Genomic DNA, 22,421 nt, shown 5'->3' with positions numbered 1-22,421 from the left:
AGGAAGGGGAAAGATGGGACAGTAGCTTCAGGGAAGGAGGAGGGAGGTCTCGGGAACGTCTGAGGATGTCTGCCATTTCTTTTTTCCTTTTAAAAATGCCCAGCCCCATCCGACATCTGGCCTTTATGTCACGTTGGTGGAAACAAAGGAGAGGAAAGGGCGGAAGAGAATGTCAGGGAGATGCCTCACGCAGAGAGGAGTGGGTGGACGCTGTTTTGGGAGGGGCAGGTGTCTGTGGTCAAGACGTGAGTCATGAAGGGGGCAGATGGGGAGACTGGAAAGAGGGAGGAGGATGGAGTTTGGGAGGGACGACTGGACACTCACGCTGGAGATGCCGCTTCTCACGAAGATAAGCCGCCAGCACTGCATCTAAGATGGACAGAGTGCGCCTTGAGTGACACTGATGCCATCAAGATGACAACATCCCTGAAAGCCGTCCCCATTCTCATTAGCCATTTCTTCACGTCCCTTGATAGAATGACAGGACATTCTCATTAATGGTTTTTTAACCCTCTTCCATGCCATTTCCCTTGGTGTGAAATCCAGTGCTGAGTAAGCTGTACGGCTTCTTCTCTTTTTCTTTCTTTCTTTTTTTCTTTTTAACTTCACAGAACTCCCAAAGTCCCATCATTCTACAGGAATCAGATTGATGTCATCTAAACCTCAGCATATGCTTTTCGTTAATGATGGAAAGTTTCTTTCTCATCACCAAAGGAGTTTATGAGAGACCTAAGGGTGTAAGTGAAACACTTCATTACTTAAAAAAAAAAAAAAAAAATTACCTGTGTCTTTGGGAAAATTATCTGGAGATATGAAAACATATAGGAAAGTTAATAAAAAGGGATTCTACACTGTTTCTATCAAATGTTCCGTCCTCTGTAATATAATGTCTTTTGTCAAGTTACGAGAGCAAAGCATATGGCACTTAATCACAGCATCTTGAATTCATATGCAGAGGCTGCATATGTGTCCATTATTTTTGAAATATGCTAAATGGACAGATTCTGGAAGTTCCAGATGTGAAAATTAAAAAAAAAAAAAAATACAGTTCATCCCCTGGAGTTTTGTCAGAATCCCTTAGGATTTGTTCATGTTTCTTACTTTAGTAAGAGTGTTCACTAACACTACCACGGGAGTAGTACTGCTTTGGGAGAAGCTGGTTATCTTGAAGGCATTTTCTCTTGGAGAGACACCATGCATGGGGGAAGTGTTGGCTGGGGGTCTGGCCCTAGTTTGTCCCTCTCACCTCTTGGGACCTCTCTGGGATATCTATAAACTCTGAAAGGGAAAACTCTCCCAAGGTTCGTTTTCATTCTAACAAACACTGCTTGTTTCCCTTCCAGCAAAGAAATGGCATTCAGCGGGTGGTCACGCTCTGTCCACATTCCCGCTCTTCCAGAGGGCAGTGGCACTGGTGATCATTAAAAACAACATCACCCTTCAAAACTGTGACAACTTCTTCCTCTAATAGCCTGAATCAGTGTCCCCAGAGATATCAGGTCTCCGTCTCTACAACTGGGGAATGTGACCTGATTTGGAGAAGAAATCTTTGCAGACTGTCACCTTCAGAACTCAGCCTTGTCTGAAAATCCATCCAGTCAAGGTTAGATTTTTTTTTTTTGCTTTTATTTATTTATTATTTACTTTTTTCATTGAGGTATAGTTGATTTACAATATTATATTCGTTTCGGATGTACAGCACAGTCATTCACTATTTTAAAGGTTTGTAGTTACTATAGAATATTGGCTGTATTCCCCATGTTCTACAATATATACTCGTGGCTTATCTGTTTTATATATAGTAGTTTGTACCTCTTAATCTCCTACCCCCCTGTTGCCCCTCCTCCCATTCCCTCTCTGCACTGGGAACCACTAGTTTGTTCTCCGTTATCTGTGAGTCTGCTTCTGTTTTGTTATAGTCATTCATTTGTTTTATTTTCTTTTTAGATTCCACATATAAGTGATAACATGGACTATTTGTCTTTCTGTGTCTGACTTATTTCACCTAGTATGATCATTTCTAGGTCCATCCATGTTGCTGCAAATGGCATTATTTCACTCTTTTTCATGACTGAGTAGTATTCCATTGTATACATGTACCACATCTTCTTTATCCGTTCCTCTGTTGATGAACACTTAGCTTGCTTCCACATCTTGGCTACTGTAAATAGTGCTGCTGTGAACATGGGGGTGCATGGATCTTTTTGAATTAGTGTTTTCATTTTCTTCAGATACATAGCAAGTTTGTAAAGGGGGGATGAAGGTCCACAGCAGAACATGAAGAGGGAAATCCTTTCCTAACACGTGCTGGGGGTAGAGCCATGAGGTTGCCTAAACCTTGTCCCTGGGATTCCGGAATCCCGATCGTCCAGGCAACGCTTGCCCATCCAGACTCCCGCCCTGCCCGGACTCTGCCTCGGAACCGGGAAGCTCTAAAAAGACTGAGAGATCGAGGCAGGTCACCAGCAGAAACTGGAAACAAATGCTCAATCTTTAGATTTAGGTCACTGCTTCTCCCCGTGGCGGAAAGCACACCGTTCCTCATCCATCTGGCAGTATCTGTTGAGCAGAACCGGCACCTAACCACAGCCTCTGCCAAAGCTGTCAGCGATGGGTGAGGTCAGCCTTGAAAATAATTTTCCAAACACGTTGGATCTCCAGATCCTTTCAGTGTGGAAAGCTAGAATTCATTTATTAACAGCGTAAGTACATTTCGCTTGAGGAGCAAATGAGAAGAACGTGGTCATCTGCTCCAGGCAGGCGGGACACAAAAGGAGGTGGAATGAAGTCCCCTCTCTCAGAGGGGCTGTGGGTTCCTTGCAAAGGTGTTGTTACTATTTATGGGGAAGGCCATCAGTTCTTCTGAAGTGAGTGTGCTAGCAAACTGAGAATTTTAAAAGAATAAGGTTTTTAAAATTTGATATACAACACTTAAATGTAGAAATTGAAATTTTTCTTTAATTATTTACTTACTTTTGGCTGCGTTGGGTCTTTGTTGCTGCACGCGGGCTTTCTCTAGTTGCAGCGAGCGGGGGCTACTCTTCGTTGTGGTGCGCGGGCTTCTCACTGCATTGGCGTCTCTTGTTGCAGAGCACGGGCTCTAGGCGCGCGGGCTTCAGTAGTTGTGGCACACGGGCTCAGTAGTTGTGGGTCGCGGGCTCTAGAGCGCAGGCTCAGTAGTTGTGGCGCACAGGCTTAGTTGCTGTGTGGCATGTGGGATCTTCCCAGACCAGGGCTCGAACCGGTGTCCCCTGCATTGGCAGGTGGATTCTTAACCACTGCGCCACCAGGGAAGCCCAGAAGTTGCAATTTTTAACTCACTTGAAATGGCTATTCTCTAATTGCTGGGTTACTCTACATGAGAAACTCAACTGCATGGGTGTGAGTATAAGCATAAATTCATATAATATGTAATACATATTATTCTAGCTATCTATCATCTACCAGTGTTTCATATCTATGAATCATCTATCTACTCTCATCTATCAAATCTGTCAATCTTTCCTCTATCCATATCTATGTATCTATTATCTATCCATCCACCAATCATTTATCTGTTCTATCATCTATCTACCATCTATCGAATCTATAAATCTTTCATCTATTCATATCTGTCTATCCACCTATCACCTGTCATTTATCTGATGTGCCTGTCTATCCATCCATCCATCCATGTATCTGTCTATGTATCTATCTATCCATCCATCCTTCTATTTGTCTGTCTCTCTCTCCATCCATCCTTCTATCTATCTGTCCATCCATCCATGTATCTATCTATGTATCTATCTGTCCATCCATCCTTCTATATGTCTGTCTGTCTGTCTACCTATCTATCCATCCATCCTTCTATATGTCTATCTATCTACCTACCTATCTCTATCCATCCTTCTATATGTCTATCTATCTATCTATCAATATCTATCTATCTATCATCTACCCAGTAAATCATTCACACATAATACCCTCAATGATTCTGCCATTATTCTCATTCTTCAGATGAAAAACCACCTGATGGAGTCACCAGTTACCTGAGGAAGGGGACACAGCCATAGGAGATGGAGCTGAGACGTGGCCTCACCTACCCCTTTCATTAAAGGTGTGTGATTCACAATCACACTTACATTTGACCTGCTCCAGGGTCATGGTTACCCGTATTCATTTGTATACACAATGATATTCAATTTTGTTCTTGTTCTGTAGAATATCTTGCAGTAATTCAGTCAGCATTATAAACACCCACTGGGTATTTAATTTTATTCTGCCTTACTATTACCATTCAGAGTCCGTGGCATACATCTTTTAACCCAGTTTTTTGAGTTTGTGAAAGAGTTCTCTCTGATAGGGGACAGAAGGTGAATTTCACTTGTGTGAGCTTCTCAATCACAAGGATTCCGAGGGAGTGGGAATTTACAATACAGTCGGCTTCTAGAGAAGCCCATGGGAGCCCGTATAAGTGCCCTGCTACCTTTGACCAGCGCTTATGGTCATGGCTAAATTTGGTTCTTTGTTTTACTATTGATGTAGTCATCAGTTACTATCTGATTACTATTAAACTATCTGACCTATTCCGGAGGTAGTTTAAAAACATCTCACTTTATGTTCTCACTCCCCCCAGGAGATAGGACTCAAAGGGATCAATTTTACCGTGGGAAGCAGCCCAGGGACCAGAGCCCTGTTTGCATGGCAGGTAGAGGTAAGTCAGAAAGCGCCATACAGCGGTTCTCATTGCTTCAAATTATCTTTGCATGAAATACCTCTTGATACATCACAAAGAGAGTGCATTGCTCAAATCCAGATGTTTCATGGGAGAGTGATGGAAATATTTGTATGGCCGAATTCTAAGTCTGAATTTGAAGCATTTCCTTCGCTAAAATGTTTGAGGACTTTGTAAAACTTAACTTTATTATTTTATTGAACTGTCGTTAATGTACAATATTATATAAGTTACAGGTTGGACAATGTAGTCATTCACAATTTTTCAAGGTTATACTCAATATATAGTTAGTATAGAATAGTGGGTGTATTCCCTGTGCCGTACAATATATCCCTGTAGCTTATTTTATACATCATAGTTTGTACCTCTTAATCCCCTCCCCCTATCCTGCCCCTCCCCCGCTTCCCTCTCCCCACTGGGAACCACTAGTTTATTCTCTATATCTGTGAGTCTGCTTCTGTTTTTGTTTTATTCACTAATACTAGTTGTATTTTTTAGATTCCACATATAAGTGATATCATACCGTATTTGTCTCTGTCTGTCTTATTTCACTTAGCATAATGTGGAGAGGACTTTCATTTATAGAGAAGATATTAGCTATACTGAGGGACACTCACCACCCATTCTGCCATGAGCACCCATGACAGACGTATAACCATACTGTTTCCGTGGTCGGTTATTAGGGTTTATGCCTCTGCCCTTACCCGGCCACAGAAAATGTGGATTTTTCCATGCCTTTGCCAGACGATACGACATTAAAATGCCATTCATTTGGGTCAACGAACCACTTGAAAGATGCGATATTTGGGGAGTATGGCTTGAAGGATCATGGCTCATAGATAGCATAGGTGTTATTTTCAACTCACCCTGGACCACCCAAAAGCTGAGTTCTTAGACCACTGCTGTTGTAGTTCTCCACAGAATTGCTACCTCTGCACAGCACTTTGTTAGTACGCACTGGATGTTAAAGTGAAAATATTTATAGCAGAGTGCATTTCCAAAGTATGTCACTGTGTTCCCTGTGGGGGAAATACTGAAAACATTTTGGGGATTAATGACTCAGAGATATGACTGGAACAGCTTTTCTTCCCAGGGAGAATTGTTGGGAAACGGTTATTCACAAAACAGAAGAGGTATCACTTTTTCCTTTGGCTGCCAAGAAGCTCAGAACTCAATGATTTTTAAAAAATCTTGTCCTTGTGGTTGACAGGGACATAAAGACATTTCAGGTGAAGGGGTTGAGGGAAGAGTACATTTTTAAATATTCTGCCTTCTGAGGGACAGGGATAAATTGGGAGATTGGGATGGACACATACACACTACTATATACAAAGTAGACAACTACTAAGGACCTACTGTATAGCACAGGGAACTCTACTCAGTACTCTGTAATGACCTGTATGGGAAAAGACTCTGAAAAAGAATAGATACATGTGTATGTATAAGTGATTCACTTGGTGGTACACCTGAAACTAACAGAACATTGTAAATCAACTACGCGCCAACAAACACTTTAAAAATAATAAATAAATAAATACTCTGCCTTCTAAAATCTTTGTGATGGTCAGATGAAATTTATATTTGTTTGGAGAACTGCAAACATACAAAAGCAGGGAGAAGAGTATATTGTATCCCTCATATACCCATCCCACTAAGTGATTACCGCCCCCTGGGTAATCTTGTTGAATCTATAGTCACACCCACTCCCCTCCTTGGACCTCCAGACTCTTCTTGAGGCGAATCACAGGCATCAAACAATTGCATTCAGTTATTTAATGATATCTTATTTTGTCCTGCGTATTCTTAAGCAGTAGACACAGTACATGTAAGGCATGTGGTGGGGAGGTAGGCAGACACATGCATATTTGCACAAACTCATGTGTTTTTTCCATGAGTCACTCAACTTCTGCAGCCGTGCTTGGGTTTGCACTCATTCTCAGCCTTGGAAACGGGCCCAAGACCATCCCTTGCTGGTGAGAGGGTGTCCAGTTGCCAGGTCTGTATTGTGCTGATGGCTCTTACCCGAAGTTGTTCCTTTCCTTGGACCCCAATGGCATTTTCCAGAGTGGAAAGATGCAATATAAAAATAAAAGTATATCTCCTGCTGGAGTTGGAGGAAACCAATAATTCTTTTCTTCCCTCACCCTCTCGTATCTGGAATCACTACCAAGGGCTGCATTTACCAAGGAGACGATACTGTCATCCTTGGGATTCGGGGAGGAGAACCCATCCTATCCTAGCATGAGATGACACTACATATGTGCCACCTGCTTAGATCAAGAGGTGACATGAGTCCAGTGCTTCTCAGTACTTTTCGCCTCGTCTGGGAGCCGAGAAGCCCAAAAGCCAGAGAGACGACACTTGCTCTCGATCTTTTCGTTTCTTCAAAACGCCATGACTGCTTCCATGATCCCGCCTGCCTGCATCCTTTCAGCTCACTTCTTGGAGATGTTTCCACATAAATCACCACCTAATGCACTATGAAATCACCCACGACGCCGTCCTCTGGAATGCGCTTCGGGGTAACAGCTGCCGTTGGGTTTCTGCTCTTGCAAAACTGGTATTTATGGTAATCCATTTAGCAATTATGATTATCTCAGTTTGTGGGAGCTTGGCAAGGAGATGACATGGCCTGGCTGCTTTGCAGAAGGAAAAGTAATGGACTGAGTTTTCCAGAAGGAGATGACTCAGCGCCTTGAAAGCTGTGCAGAGCAGGGCCGTGCGGTGCTCGTTAGAGGGGAAATGGGATCTCTTTAGGGACACACCCGTTACTGGCGACAGCTGGGGCTGTCAAGGGTGGTGTGGGCCTTACATACAACGTGTCCCCAAAGGTGGAAAACCCTCAGAAAAGCATCGGGAGATGATGCCTGTGGAATCTTCCATAGGAGACTTCTGCAGAATAAGATGTCATCCCAACATCACAGAGACTGAGCAGCTAATGGTTTCTTAAGGTTTTTGCTTGACTTCTCCTCAAAGACGTAGAGCACGGCTTGGCACCCGTGGTCTGTACAGAGCCAGAGAGGAAATATTGGGGGCTTTTTCGGCCCTACGCGTCGTCTCAACTACTCAGCTCGGCCTTGCAGCGGGTACAGAGTTATACGTGTTGCCTAAACGGATGCTCTTGGTTGTGTTCCAATAAAGCTTTATTGATTTGAATTTCACATAATTTTCAAGTCTCATAGAATATTGACTGTTTTCATTGCTTTTGACTTTTTTCCCCAACCATTTAAAAAATACATAATTATTCTTAGCTTGTATACAGAAACAGGCAGCTGGCACGATTTGATGGGTGATTTGATGGGTTATTAATCTGTGGGTTATTGTTTACCATCTCCAAGTATAGATGACCTGTATTAGCATTCTGCAGGGAAACAGAACCCGTCGGATATCTATCTATATCTGTATATCTATATCTATATCACCTATCTATCATCTATCTATCTAGTCTGTATGTCTGTCTATCATCTATCCATCTCAGTCTATCTAATATTATCTATCTAATCCAATCCTCTATCAATCATCTATTGACCTATCTATCTATCATCTGTCTACTTACCATATGTATCCTATCTAGCTAGCTAGCTATCCATCTATCTATTTAGCTATCAACCTCTATCTCTGTCTATTACCTATCAATATCTATTCATCTATGTATGTCTGTATCTATCATCTATCTACTTATCATATCTATTATCTATGTATCTATCTATCTACAGAGAGAGAGAATTGTTTATGAGTAACTGTCTCCCATGATAATGGAGACCCAGAAGTCCCACCGTCTGCCATCTGCAAGCTGGAAACCCCTTCCTACTTGCTCACCTGGAGAAGAGAGAACTGAAAGTGACTGGTCCGTGTCCCAGGATACTTCGCAGCTGGGATTGTCCCCTGAGCCAGATTCCTCCAGGTGCGTCCACTGTCATTGCAGGAGTCCCAGAGATGAGCTTGAAAGGCTCACCATGAAGTACACATCTCCTGGCTAGCACCATGCAACAGGGTCCTCTGGAGATGCTGGAGCGGGGTCCTCTCTCCAGCCTTGGTGTCATGGAGACTGCAGAGCGGGGTGACAGTGTGCTGCTTCCACACAAAGGTCCGAGGGGGTCTGGGTGCTTCTCTGAACTCCGTGGACCCTGGTGCTGTCATTCCTGTCTGTGAGCCATCCAGCCTGGTCCTCCCGTATCCCAGACATTGTTCTAGAAGCAGAACATTTGAAGCTCCAAATGCTTCTATGTGTGGAGGCTGATAGAATCCTCATTTTCCAGATGAGGAAGTTAAGATTTAGGGAGGTGAAGAGGTTTGAGAAGCTGGTGGCTAAAGGTGGTGCCGTTAGTAAAATGAAACACAAGGCAATTCACCCATTCAGTCTGATTCCCCTGCTAATACAGCTACTGTGGTCCATGGCCTTGAGGACAAGGAAGACGGCAGATGGAGAAAACAGATGCTGATTCTGTCCTCGTAATGTCCAAACAAGGAATTGCTTTTATCTGTCTGCAGCTGGACTTAATTAGAACGTTAGATTGGTGAGCTGAAATCACCTGCTGGAGTTGGGTCAGACCATCAGACATGCCTGCATAAGTGGCTTTGTTTAAATACAGCCTGCGATGGATAATTTTATCTGTCAACTTGTCCAGGCCACAGTGACCAGTCAAACAGTTTAGATGTTTCTGGGAAGATATTTTATACCTGGAATGAACATTTGCATCATTAGCCTTTGAGTAAAGCAGATGACCTGCTGTAATGTGGGTGGGCCTTATCTAATCAGGTGAAGGACATAAGAGAAAAAAAGATTTGAGGTCCCCCAAAGAAGAAGGAATTCTGCCTGAGTTTCCAGCTTGCTGCCCTGATGACACTGGACGTAAGACTGTAACATCAACTCTTACTGAATTTCCAGGCTGCTGGCCTGCCCTAGGGATTTTGGACTTGCCAGCCCTAAAATCATGTGAGCCAATTCCTTAAAATAACTTCTCTCCCTCTCAATAGATAGATAGATAGATAGATAGATAGATAGATAGATAGATAGATAGATAGATAGATAGATAGATAGATAGATAGATAGATAGATTAGATAGATAGATAGATAGATAGATAGATAGATAGATAGATAGATAGATAGATAGATAGATAGATAGATAGATAGATAGATAGATAGATAGATAGATTAGATAGATAGATAGATAGATAGATAGATAGATAGATAGATAGATAGATAGATAGATAGATAGATAGATAGATAGATAGATAGATGTGATGGATGTACCCAGTGGTACATTTGTAAAATTAAAATAGATGGATGAACCCATTGACACGTTATCACCCCAAGTCTGTAGTTTACATTAGGGTTTGCTCTTGGTGGTGTACACTCTGTGGGTTTGGGCAAATGTATAATGACATGTATCCATCGTTTTATCATCATACAGAGTAGTTTCACTGCCCTAAAAAATCTTCTGTGCTCTGTCTGTTCATTTTCCTTTTCCCCCTAGACCCTGGCAACCACTGATCTTTTTGCTGTCTCCATATTTTGTCTTTTTTTTATAATGTCATAGAGCTGGAATCACACAGTAGGTAGTCTTTTCAGAATAGCTTCTTTCGTTTAGTCATATGTATTTAAGTTTCCTTTCCCATGTACTTTTTTTTTCTTTTCTGTAATTTTTTTAATATTTATTTTTTTATTGGGGTATAGTTGCTTTACAATGTTGTGCTAGCTCCTGCTGCACAGCAAAGTGACCCTGCTGTATGTATGTATACACGTATCGCCTCCCTTTTGGATGTCCCTCCCATCCAGGTCACCACAGAGCACCCAGTAGAGTTCCCTGGGCTCTACAGCAGGTTCTCACTAGATATCTATTTCATACCCAGCGGCGTATATAGAGTTCAGAAAAAAAATTGTCTATGTGCCTATTTATAGTAGTATCTGTAAGCCTTTCAGGATCCATCAGGGGGATTTCTCTTTGCCCAGCATCACCTCCCCCTCTGCTATCATCAACTGACAATCACTTTTCTCTTCTAGTTCTATTCCTCAACAGTCATGTGTTCCAGATGTGGCAACTGGGCAGACATGCGCGTGGACCACTGTCTCTATACATTTGTCACCCATAAACCCTCACTTCATTCCACAACCATTTCTTAATGTCTAGCCTCTTCACAAAATACATAGGAGTGAGGACTCACCCAATTTACCGTTTTGGAAACGGTCTATAAATGTTAGAAAGTGTCCTGCCAATATCCAGCCTGCCATGCTCAGCTCACAAAAACCCATCTCCTCTTCCAGGATCCTGCCCTAGACTCGCCCCGCCGGCATACATCGCTTCTCTGGGCCTCCACGGTACACAGGGTGACCCGCCCCCAACCCCCAGTGGAATGAAGTGATGTCCGTGGGCAGTGAGCCAACCCAGTGAGGGATGAGGAAAACTGGAGCCATCTGGAGAGGAAATCTCCATGAGTCTCTCTCTCTCTTTTTTTTTTTTTTTTTAAACATCTTTATTGAAGTATAATTGCTTTACAATGGTGTGTTAGTTTCTGCTTTATAACAAAGTGAATCAGTTATACATATACATATGTTCCCATATCTCTTCCCTCTTGCATCTCCCTCCCTCCCACCCTCCCCATCCCACCCCTCTAGGTGGCCACAAAGCACCGAGCTGATCTCCCTGTGCTATGCAGCTGCTTCCCACTAGCTATCTATTTTACATTTGGTAGTGTATATATGTCCATGCCACTCTCTCACCCTGTCACATCTCACCCCTCCCCCTCCCCATATCCTCAAGTCCATTCTCTAGTAGGTCTGTGTCTTTATTCCCATCTTCCCACTAGGTTCTTCATGACCTTTTTTTTTTTTCCTTAGATTCCATATATATGTGTTAGCATACTGTATTTGTTTTTCTCTTTCTGACTTACTTCACTCTGTATGACAGACTCTAACTCCATCCACCTCATTACAAATACCTCCATTTCATTTCTTTTATGGCTGAGTAATATTCCATTGTATATATGTGCCACATCTTCTTTATCCATTCATCCAATGATGGACACTTAGGTTGCTTCCATGTCCTGGCTATTGTAAATAGAGCTGCAATGAACATTTTGGTACATGACTCTTTTTGAACTATGGTTTTTCTCAGGGTATATGCCCAGTAGTGGGATTGCTGGGTCGTATGGTAGTTCTATTTGTAGTTTTTTAAGGAACCTCCATACTGTTCTCCATAGTGGCTGTATCAATTTACATTCCCACCAACAGTGCAAGAGGGTTCCCTTTCCTCCACACCCTCTCCAGCATTTATTGTTTCTAGATTTTTTGATGATGGCCATTCTGACTGGTGTGAGATGATATCTCATTGTAGTTTTGAGTTGCATTTCTCTAATGATTAATGATGTTGAGCATGCTTTCATGTGTCTGTTGGCCATCTGTATATCTTCTTTGGAGAAATGTCTATTTAGGTCTTCTGCCCATTTTTGGATTGGGTTGTTCGTTTTTTTGTTGTTGAGCTGCATGAGCTGCTTGTAAATCTTGGAGATTAATCCTTTGTCAGTTGCTTCATTTGCAAATATTTTCTCCCATTCTGGTGGTTGTCTTTTGGTCTTGTTTATGTTTTCCTTTGCTGTGCAAAAGCTTTTAAGTTTCATTAGGTCCCATTTGTTTATTTGTGTTTTTATTTCCATTTCTCTAGGAGCTGGGTCAAAAAGAATCTTGCTGTGATTTATGTCATAGAGTGTTCTGCCTATGTTTTCCTCTAAGAGTTTGATAGTGTCTGGCCTTACACTTAGGTCTTTAATCCATTTTGAGTTTATTTTTTGTGTATGGTGTCAGGGAGTGTTCTAATATCATACTTTTACATGTATCTGTCCAATTTTCCCAGCACCACTTATTGAAGAGGCTATCTTTTCTCCACTGTATATGCTTGCCTCCTTTATCAAAGATAAGGTGACCATATGTGCGTGGGTTTATCTCTGGGCTTTCTATCCTGTTCCATTGATCTATATTTCTGTTTTTGTGCCAGTACCAAACTGTCTTGATTACTGTAGCTTTGTAATATAGTCTGAAGTCAGGGAGCCTGATTCTCCCAGCTCCATTTTTCGTTCTCGAGATTGCTTTGGCTATTCGGGGTCTTTTGTGTTTCCACACAAATTGTGAAATTTTTTGTTCTAGTTCTGTGAAAAATGCCAGTGGTAGTTTGATAGGGATTGCATTGAATCTGTAGATTGCTTTGGGTAGTAGAGTCATTTTCACAATGTTGATTCTTCCAATCCAAGAACATGGTATATCTCTCCATCTATTTGTATCATCTTTAATTTCTTTCATCAGTGTCTTATAATTTTCTACATACAGGTCTTCTGTCTCCTTAGGTAGGTTTATTCCTAGATATTTTATTCTTTTTGTTGCAATGGTAAACAGGAGTGTTTTCTTAATTTCACTTTCAGATTTTTCGTCATTAGTGTATAGCAATGCAAGAGATTTCTGTGCATTAATTTTGTATCCTGCTACTTTACCAAATTCATTGATTAGCTGTAGTAGTTTTCTGGTAGCATCTTTAGGATTCTCTGTGTATAGTATCATGTCATCTGCAAACAGTGACAGCTTTACTTCTTCTTTTCCGATTTGGATTCCTTTTATTTCTTTTTCTTCTCTGTTTGCTGTGGCTAACACTTCCAAAACTATGTTGAATAATAGTGGTGAGAGTGGGCAACCTTGTCTCGTTCCTGATCTTAGTGGAAATGGTTTCAGTTTTTCACCATTGAGGACAATGTTGGCTGTGGGTTTGTCATATATGGCCTTTATTATGTTGAGGAAAGTTCCCTCTGTGCCTACTTTCTGCAGGGCTTTTATCATAAATGGGTGTTGAATTTTGTCGAAAGCTTTCTCTGCATCTATTGAGATGATCATATGGTTTTTCTCCTTGAATTTGTTAATATGGTGTATCACGTTGATTGATTTGCGTATATTGAAGAATCCTTGCATTCCTGGGATAAACCCCACTTGATCATGGTGTATGATCCTTTTAATGTGCTGTTGGATTCTGTTTGCTAGCATTTTGTTGAGGATTTTTGCATCTATGTTCATCAGTGATATTGGCCTGTAGTTTTCTTTCTTTGTGACATCTTTGTCTGGTTTTGGTATCAGGGTGATGGTGGCCTCGTAGAATGAGTTTGGGAGTGTTCCTCCCTCTGCAATATTTTGGAAGAGTTTGAGAAGGATAGGTGTTAGCTCTTCTCTAAACGTTTGATAGAATTCACCTGTGAAGCCATCTGGTCCTGGGCTTTTGTTTGTTGGAAGGTTTTTAATCACAGTTTCAATTTCAGTGCTTGTGATTGGTCTGTTCATATTTTCTATTTCTCCCTGGTTCAGTCTCTGCAGGTTGTGCATTTCTAAGAATCTGTCCATTTCTTCCAGGTTGTCCATTTTATTGGCATAGAGTTGCTTGTAGTAATCTCTCATGATCGTTTGTACTTCTGCAGTGTCAGTGGTTACTTCTTCTTTTTCATTTCTAATTCTATTGATTTGAGTCTTCTCCCTTTTTCTCTTGATGAGTCTGGCTAATGGTTTATCAATTTTGTTTATCTTCTCAAAGAACCAGCTTTTAGTTTCATTGATTTTTGCTATTGTTTCCTTCATTTCTTTTTCATTTATTTCTGATCTGATCTTTATGATTTCTTTCCTTCTGCTAGCTTTGGGGTTTTTTTGTTCTTCTTTCTCTAATTGCTTCAGGTGCAAGGTTAGGTTGTTTATTCGAGATGTTTCCTGTTTCTTGAGGTAGGATTGTATTTCTATAAACTTCCCTCTTAGCACTGCTTTTGCTGCATCCCATAGGTTTTGGGTCGTCGTGTCTCCATTGTCATTTGTTTCTAGGTATTTTCTGATTTCCCCTTTGATTTCTTCAGTGATCACTTCGTTATTAAGTAGTGTATTGTGTAGCCTCCATGTGTTTGTATTTTTTACAGATCTTTTCCTGTAATTGATATCTAGTCTCATAGCGTTGTGGTCAGAAAAGATACTTGATACGATTTCAATTTTCTTAAATTTACCAAGACTTGATTTGTGACCCAAGATATGATCTATCCTGGAGAATGTTCCATGAGCACTTGAGAAAAATGTGTATTCTGTTGTTTTTGGGTGGAATGTCCTATAAATATCAATTAAGTCCATCTTGTTTAATGTATCATTTAAAGCTTGTGTTTCCTTATTTATTTTCATTTTGGATGATCTGTCCATTGGTGAAAGTGGTGTGTTAAAGTCCCCTACTATGATTGTGTTACTGTCGATTTCCCCTTTTATGGCTGTTAGTATTTGCCTTATGTATTGAGGTGCTCCTATGTTGGGTGCATAAATATTTACCATTGTTATACCTTCCTCTTGGATCGATCCCTTGATCATTATATAGTGTCCTTCTTTGTCTTTTGTAATAGTCTTTATTTTAAAGTCTATTTTGTCTGATATGAGAATTGCTACTCCAGCTTTCTTTTGATTTCCATTTGCATGGAATATCTTTTTCCATCCCCTCACTTTCAGTCTGTATGTGTCCCTAGGTCTGAAGTGGGTCTCTTGTAGACAGCATATATATGGGTCTTGTTTTTGTATCCATTCAGCCAGTCTGTGTCGTTTGGTGGGAGCATTTAATCCATTTACATTTAAGGTAATTATCGATATGTATGTTCCTATTCTCATTTTCTTAAATGTTTTGGGTTTGTTATTGTAGGTGTTTTCCTTCTCTTGTGTTTCTTGCCTAGAGAAGTTCCTTTAGCATTTGTTGTAAAGCTGGTTTGGTGGTGCTGAACTCTCTCAGCTTTTGCTTGTCTGTAAAGGTTTTAATTTCTCCATCACATCTGAATGAGATCCTTGCTGGGTAGATTAATCTTGGTTGTAGGTTTTTCTCCTTCATCACTTTAAGTATATCCTGCCACTCCCTTCTGGCTTGCAGAGTTTCTGCTGAAAGATCAGCTGTTAACCTTATGGGGGTTCCCTTGTGTGTTATTTGTTGTTTTTCCTTTGCTGCTTTTAATATGTTTTCTTTATATTTAATTTTTGACAGTTTGATTAATATGTGTCTTGGCGTGTTTCTCCTTGGGTTTATCCTGTATGGGACTCTCTGTGCTTCCAGGACTTGATTAACTATTTCCTTTCCCATATTAGGGAAGTTTTCAACTATAATCTCTTCAAATATCTTCTCAGTCCCTTTCTTTTTCTCTTCTTCTTCTGGGACCCCTATAATTCGAATGTTGGTGCGTTTAATGTTGTCCCAGAGGTCTCTGAGACTGTCCTCAGTTCTTTTCATTCTTTTTTCTTTATCCTGCTCTGCAGTAGTTATTTCCACCATTTTATCTTCCAGGTCACTTATCCGTTCTTCTGCCTCGGTTATTCTGCTATTGATCCCATCTAGAGTATTTTTAATTTCATTGTTTGTGTTTTTCATCGTTGCTTGGTTCCTCTTTAGTTCTTCTACGTCCTTGTTAAATGTTTCTTGCATTTTGTCTATTCTATTTCCAAGATTTTGGATCATCCTGACTATCATTATTCTGAATTCTTTTTCAGGTAGACTACCTATTTCCTCTTCATTTGTTAGGTCTGGTGTGTTTTGACCCTGCTCCTTCACCTGCTGTGTTTTTCTGTCTTCTCATTTTGCTTATCTTACTGTGTTTGGGGTCTCCTTTTCACAGGCTGCAGGTTCGTAGTTCCCGTTGTTTTTGGTATCTGTCCCCAGTGGCTAAGGTTGGTTCAGTGGGTTATGTAGGCTTCCTGGTGGAGGGGACTAGTGCCTGTGTTCTGGTGGATGAGGCTGGCTGTTGTCTTTCTGGTGGGCACGTCCACGTCTGGTGGTGTGTTTTGGGGTGTCTGTGTCCTTATTATGATTTTAGGCAGCCTCTCTGCTAATGGATGGGGCTGTGTTCCTGTCTTGCTAGTTGTTTGGCATAGGGTGTCCAGCACTGTAGCTTGCTGGTCGTTGAGTGAAGCTGGGTCTTGATGTTGAGATGGAGATCTCTGAGAGATTTTCGCCGTTTGGTATTACGTGGAGCTGGGAGGTCTCTTGTGGACCAGTGTCCTGAAGTTGGCTCTCCCACCTCAGAGGCACAGCCCTGATGCCTGACTGGAGCACCAAGAGCCTGTTATCCACACGGCTCAGAATAAAAGGGAGAAAAAATAGAAAGAAAGAAAGAGGATAAAATATAGTGAAGTAAAATAAAGCTATTATAAAGCAAAGCTATACAGACAAAATCTCCCCCAGAAGCATATGCATATACACTCACAAAAAAAAAAAGGAAAAGGGGAAAAATTAATATATCCTGCTCCCAAAGTCCACCTCTTGAATTTGGGATGACTCGTTGTCTATTCAGGTATTCAACAGATGCAGGCACATCAAGTTGTTTGTGGAGCTTTAATCCGCTGCTTCTGAGGCTGCTGGGAGAGATTTCCCTTTCTCTTCTTTGTTCGCACAGCTCCCGGGGCTCAGCTTTGGATGTGGCCCCGCCTCTGCGTGTAGGTCGCCTGAGGGCGTCTGTTCTTCACTCAGACAGGACGGGGTTAAAGGCGCAGCTGCTTCGGGGGCTCTGGCTCACCCAGGCCGCGGGGAGGGAGGGATACGGAGGAGGCGGGGCGAGCCTGCGGCGTCAGAGGTCGGCGTGACGTTGCACCAGCGTGAGGCGCGCCGTGCGTTCTCCCGGGGAAGCTGTCCCCAGATCTCGGGAGCCTGGCCGTGGCGGCTGCACCGGCTCCCGGGAGGGGCGGTGTGGAGAGTGACCTGTGCTCGCACACAGGCTTCTTGGTGGCGGCAGCAGCAGCCTTAGCGTCTCAGGCCCGTCTCTGGGGTCCGCGCTGTTGGCCGCGGCTCGCGCCTGTCTCTGGAGCTCGTTTAGGCGGCGCTCTGAATCCCCTCTCCTCGCGCACCTGGAAACAAAGAGGTAAGAAAAAGTCTCTTGTCTCTTCGGCAGCTGCAGACCTTTTCCCGGACTCCCTCCCGGCCAGCTGTGGTGCACTAGCCCCTTCAGGCTGTGTTCACGCCGCCAACCCCAGTCCTCTCCCTGCGATCCGACCGCAGCCCGAGCCTCAGCTCCCAGCCCCGCCCGCCCCGGCGGGGGAGCAGACAAGCCTCTCGGGCTGCTGAGTGCTGCTCGGCGCCGAGCCTCCGTGCGGGAACCTCTCCGCTTTGCCCTCCGCACCCCTGTGGCTGCGCTCTCCTCCGCGGCTCCGAAGCTTCCCCCTCCGCCACCCGCAGTCTCCGCCCGCGAAGGGGCTCCTAGTGTGTGGACACCTTTCCTCCTTCACGGCTCCCTCCCACTGGTGCAGGTCCTGTCCCTATTCTTTTGTCTCTGTTATTTCTTTTTTCTTTTGCCCTACCCAGGTACATGGGGATTTTCTTGCCTTTTGGGAGGTCTGACGTCTTCTGCCAGTGTTCAGTGGGTGTTCTGTAGGAGCAGTTCCACGTGTAGATGTGTTTCTACTGTATCTGTGGGAAGGAAGGTGATCTCCGCGTCTTACTCTTCCGCCATCTTCTCTCCCCTCTCTCTCTTTTTTTTTTTTAATTTTTATGGGAGTAGAGTTGCTTTACCATACCGTGTTAGTTTCTGCTGTACAGCAAAGTGAATCAGCTCTACGTATACGTATATCCCCTCTTTTTTGGGTTCCCTTCCCATTTAGGTCGCCACAGAGCACTGAGTAGAGTTCCCTGTGCTACACAGTAGGTTCTCATTAGTGATCTATTTTATACATAGTATCCATGGTGGATATATGGGAGATTGGGGTTGACATATATACTCCGTGATTCTCTCTAAATAGCCTGGGTTCGGAAGAAATGGAAGCTTGGCTAGCGGGTGGCAGGACCCCAGTGGTAGCATGGCCATGGGGTATGCAAACTGGAGAGCCAACACCTGTAGCCATCTGATGACACCTACAATGGATACATCAAACATGGTGGGTGGTCCATGGCTTAGACGTTTCCTTGTACCACAAGCCGCCAGGTGTGTCTGATTGGAGCTGAATCAGGACAAGCCACAGTTGAACTTGCTGGGATAAGAGCCTGGAGGCAGACATCACTGTCTCTGTGAAGATTTAGAGGAACACCAGGGACCACCCTCCTTGACCACTAGTTCTGGCATCATGGAACCCAACTTGTCTTCTGAGAACAAATGGGCTCCATGGGGAACAGGTGAACCACTGAGAAATGCATGAAAGATTCTCACAGCCGTTGACAAAGAGGATAAATCCAGGACGAAAATGGTGGTCGACCTCTCTCTAAAAGAGAAAACCCAACCCGGGCACATTACCTTATATGTGGTACTTCCCGCCTTGTGATCATTTAGAGCAGCTCAGGGATAGGACGGCTTTGTTCTAATCATTTGAGAACTTTGGCTTACACTCTCCACCCCCCGACCCCGTTCTAAAAAAAAAATCCTCCAAATCTCTTCTTACCCTCCAGGTTTCCCCTTCTCAGAATGGTCCCACTGTAGTTGACCCTTGAACCACGTGGAGGTTCAGGGCACCAAAAATTCGAGTATAACTTATAGTCAGCACTCTGTGTCCATGGTTCCTCCATATACCACGGTTCAACTAACTTTGGATCGTGTGGTACTGTCGTACGTATTTAGTGGAAAAAATGTGCTTAGAAGTGGACCCACACAGTTCAAACCTGTGTTGTTCAAGGGTCAACTGTATATATACATAATTATTCAAGTCAAAATCTGGAAGTTGGTGCTTATTGATTCCTTTCTTTCTGTCCTGATCTGAGTAATGGTAAATCTTAGAGAATCTACCAACAAAGCAATACCCAGCCCAGCCACTTTTCCCCAAACCCACTGCGACACTTGGGTTTCTCCCTCCTGGGACTGAATCCGCCTCCTTCTGACTGGTCTCCCAGTGGCCTCTTTCCATCAATGTCCTGGTCATGCTGGATCCAAGGTGTTAATGCACGTCAGACTTTTAGTCTGATGCTGGCACACAGTAGGTGCTACAGAATTGTTACCCATGATTATTCTGAGAGTAATTACCCACCCTACCTCCCAGTTAATTCTTCCATTGTTAACCCAATTTCTTGTGCCCCTTGAATGGTTTTCCTCCAAATTGCTACTGACGTAAAAGCCACCTGGCCTTTACAGTGATCAAACGTCATGTATTAAAGGCCCTTCTGGGCAGAAGGATAGTTCCATGTCAGGTCCAGTCAAGTTTAGCAGTGTGTGACTGAAAACTGTGATAAGGTGGGTGGTGGAATTTTTATAAGAGATGCTTGTGCCTTAGGGATTAGACGCACGCCATCATGGAAAAAGTCTCGGCAAGGGTTCATCTGAAGGGACCACGCCGCGGTGTGTTTGTTTTCATTAACAGAGTGCTTGGTGTTGGAAATCTGTAATATGGGTGCTCGCTTCAACCAATTATTCATTGGACGTCATTTTCTTATAGAAACAATATTAAGTGTCTCCCCATTCTATGTCAGGTACCACGTGGTGCTACACAACAGTGCAAAAATTGTGCAGCGCATTTTGCTCTGATTTTAGAAACAAAATGAGGAATAGCTTGATAATCTTGAGCACAGATGAGCTGAATTTGAAGGAGTTGCAGGTAGAGACATGGGTGGTGTCATTGTCATTGGGTAATGGAAGGACACCACCATGCTTTGTTTGGGACAGATTCAGGAAGGAGAAGAAACATGGGATATCTGTGTGAAACAACTCTAACGTGGTGTTCTCCAACTTTAACGTGCTCACATGTGAGTCTGACATGGTAAGTCCGAGGCGAGACTTGAGAACATCCATTCGTGGCTGGCACCCAGGAGATGCTGATGGTGGTGGTCCACGTGTTGAGTGGGAAGGGTCTAGAGATGTATTCCAGTGGCCTAACATGGTAGCCAGTAGTCATCCCTGTCTAACTAAATGTAAATGATTTAAAATAAAAGACAACTTAAAACCTTACTTCCTTGGTCATACTAGCTATGTTTCAAGTAAGTGCTGGGTAGCCGCCATGTTGGATGGCACAGCGTAGAACGTTATTCCAACATTGCAGAAACTTCTACAGGACTGTGCTCGTCTAGAGGCTGGCTATCACCCAGGAACATCTAGTTACAATAAGGCTAATGGGTTTTTAATCTTTGGAATTTTTTTTTGATTATAAGATTCTAAGGGGCATGAATGATACCCACATAAAATTCTGTATACCAGTGTAAAGCCCTTCATAATCAGGGCACAAATATACGTCCCTCAGAACACGCGGCTCCCTAGATATTCTAAAAAGCCCTGATATGAAAGAGCTAAATCCTGAAAAATTTCCCAAATTGCCACATTTCTAAATATGTTTATTACACATACTCCTATACCCCCTATGTAGGATAGCTATAGAAGTCTACAGCTATTTATATACACGTATCTGCATAGTCTTATATTTTCTTACAATTATTTTACATTCTCTAGGTGAGCAAAAGACAAGAAGATTCGGGCTTCCCAGAAGTGGAATCACGCAGGTGAGTCACCAGCTGAAAAGTCAACCAATCGTGTTTGAAAATGAGAAACTCACATTGGCTACGCTGTCATTGGAGAGGCAGGAGGTTGATCCAGTTAGGAAGTCGGGGGCTGTGTTGGTGAGAGTAATGTGAACTGCTTTGACAAAGACACCGGAGAATTTCATAGACTTAACGCAATCACAGTTTATTTATTTTAAATGACTCGTCCTTTGCAGGTGTTCCTACTTGAGGAGATTTCTTCCCGGCGGGGAGTGAGAGATCCAGGTTCCTGGCCAAACTGGTCCTCTGCCATCTTCGACACCTGCCTCCCAAGGTACCCCTGTTTTCATTTATTGGTTTGTTGCTGTTGGTGTTGTTTGTTGCCGTTGCTTCGGTGCCGCACAGCTGAAAGAGAGAAAACACGTGCACGCTTACCCATGGGAGGTTTCCATGGTGTACATCCTTCAACTCAGCGTTCCTTTAGCCAGAACCCAACCACACAGACACATCAGATGCTGAGACCCGCTGGGAGGTGTTGCCAAGCTGAGAAGAGGGATAATTTGGTTTGGGATCAGTTAGTAGCCTCTGCCCGTGGATAAAACCCTCTGTTGACGCATATGCAAGCAGTGACGAGACTCATCCCTTGCTGCCGGCACTGTACATTGGTACAGTTGCTTTGGAAATCCATTTGGCGCCGTGTTGAAAAGCTGAAGGTGACTCAGAAGTTCCCCTCATTGGTAGAAACTCTATAGAGAATGTCTTGCATGTGTGTCCGTGTATAAGCATGTTCTCAGGAGTAATGCCTCTAGTACCGCAACCTGCAGACAACCCACGAGTATGTTGGCAGGAGAGCAGATACATAGAGTGTGAAGTGATTGACAGTGGAATATTGTACAGAAGTGAAGCAAGTTGACTGAATATACAGGCAACGTCCTCGTGCATTTTAGAAATGCACAGTTGAGAGAAAAGAGTACAGAAGACCAGACAGTGTGCTCTCAATGAATAAAGCAAGCAGAATGGAATACTAATATTTTATTGAGAAATACAGAGATCTGTGGCGAAGTCATTACTATTTTCTTATTGCACATAAAATTTGGGAAAATACTTAACTCTGGTGGGAGTGGTTCTCGAGGAGCATTGAAAGGAAAGGGGATCCCAGAGAGTAATAATGATTCGGAAATGTTCTCGATGTTTGAAGCGGCTGGTGGAGCCATGCTTGTTTTGTTCATTCCTTTGTCTATTCGTTACCTTCCTATCACTGCATATCTTCTTTTGAAGATCGCCAACAGTTCACACAAAAA

At 42.9% G+C, this 22,421-nt stretch overlaps 1 long non-coding RNA gene across 1 annotated transcript; it reads left to right on the top strand.

The window, feature by feature from the left end:
- The first annotated feature begins 610 nt into the window (after window positions 1-610).
- On the top strand, window positions 611-21,543 carry LOC118888212. The gene is made up of 7 exons (XR_005018271.1): window positions 611-737; window positions 1,344-1,603; window positions 3,997-4,096; window positions 4,616-4,693; window positions 8,431-8,618; window positions 21,092-21,141; window positions 21,357-21,543. It is a non-coding gene; the product is annotated as an uncharacterized LOC118888212 (long non-coding RNA).
- Window positions 21,544-22,421: the final 878 nt, after the last annotated feature.

Source organism: Balaenoptera musculus, chromosome X, assembly GCF_009873245.2.
Source record: "Balaenoptera musculus isolate JJ_BM4_2016_0621 chromosome X, mBalMus1.pri.v3, whole genome shotgun sequence".
Lineage (NCBI taxonomy): Eukaryota > Metazoa > Chordata > Mammalia > Artiodactyla > Balaenopteridae > Balaenoptera > Balaenoptera musculus.
The sequence above is the reverse complement of the archived record's forward strand: the minus strand, read 5'-3'. Positions and strand labels throughout refer to the sequence as shown.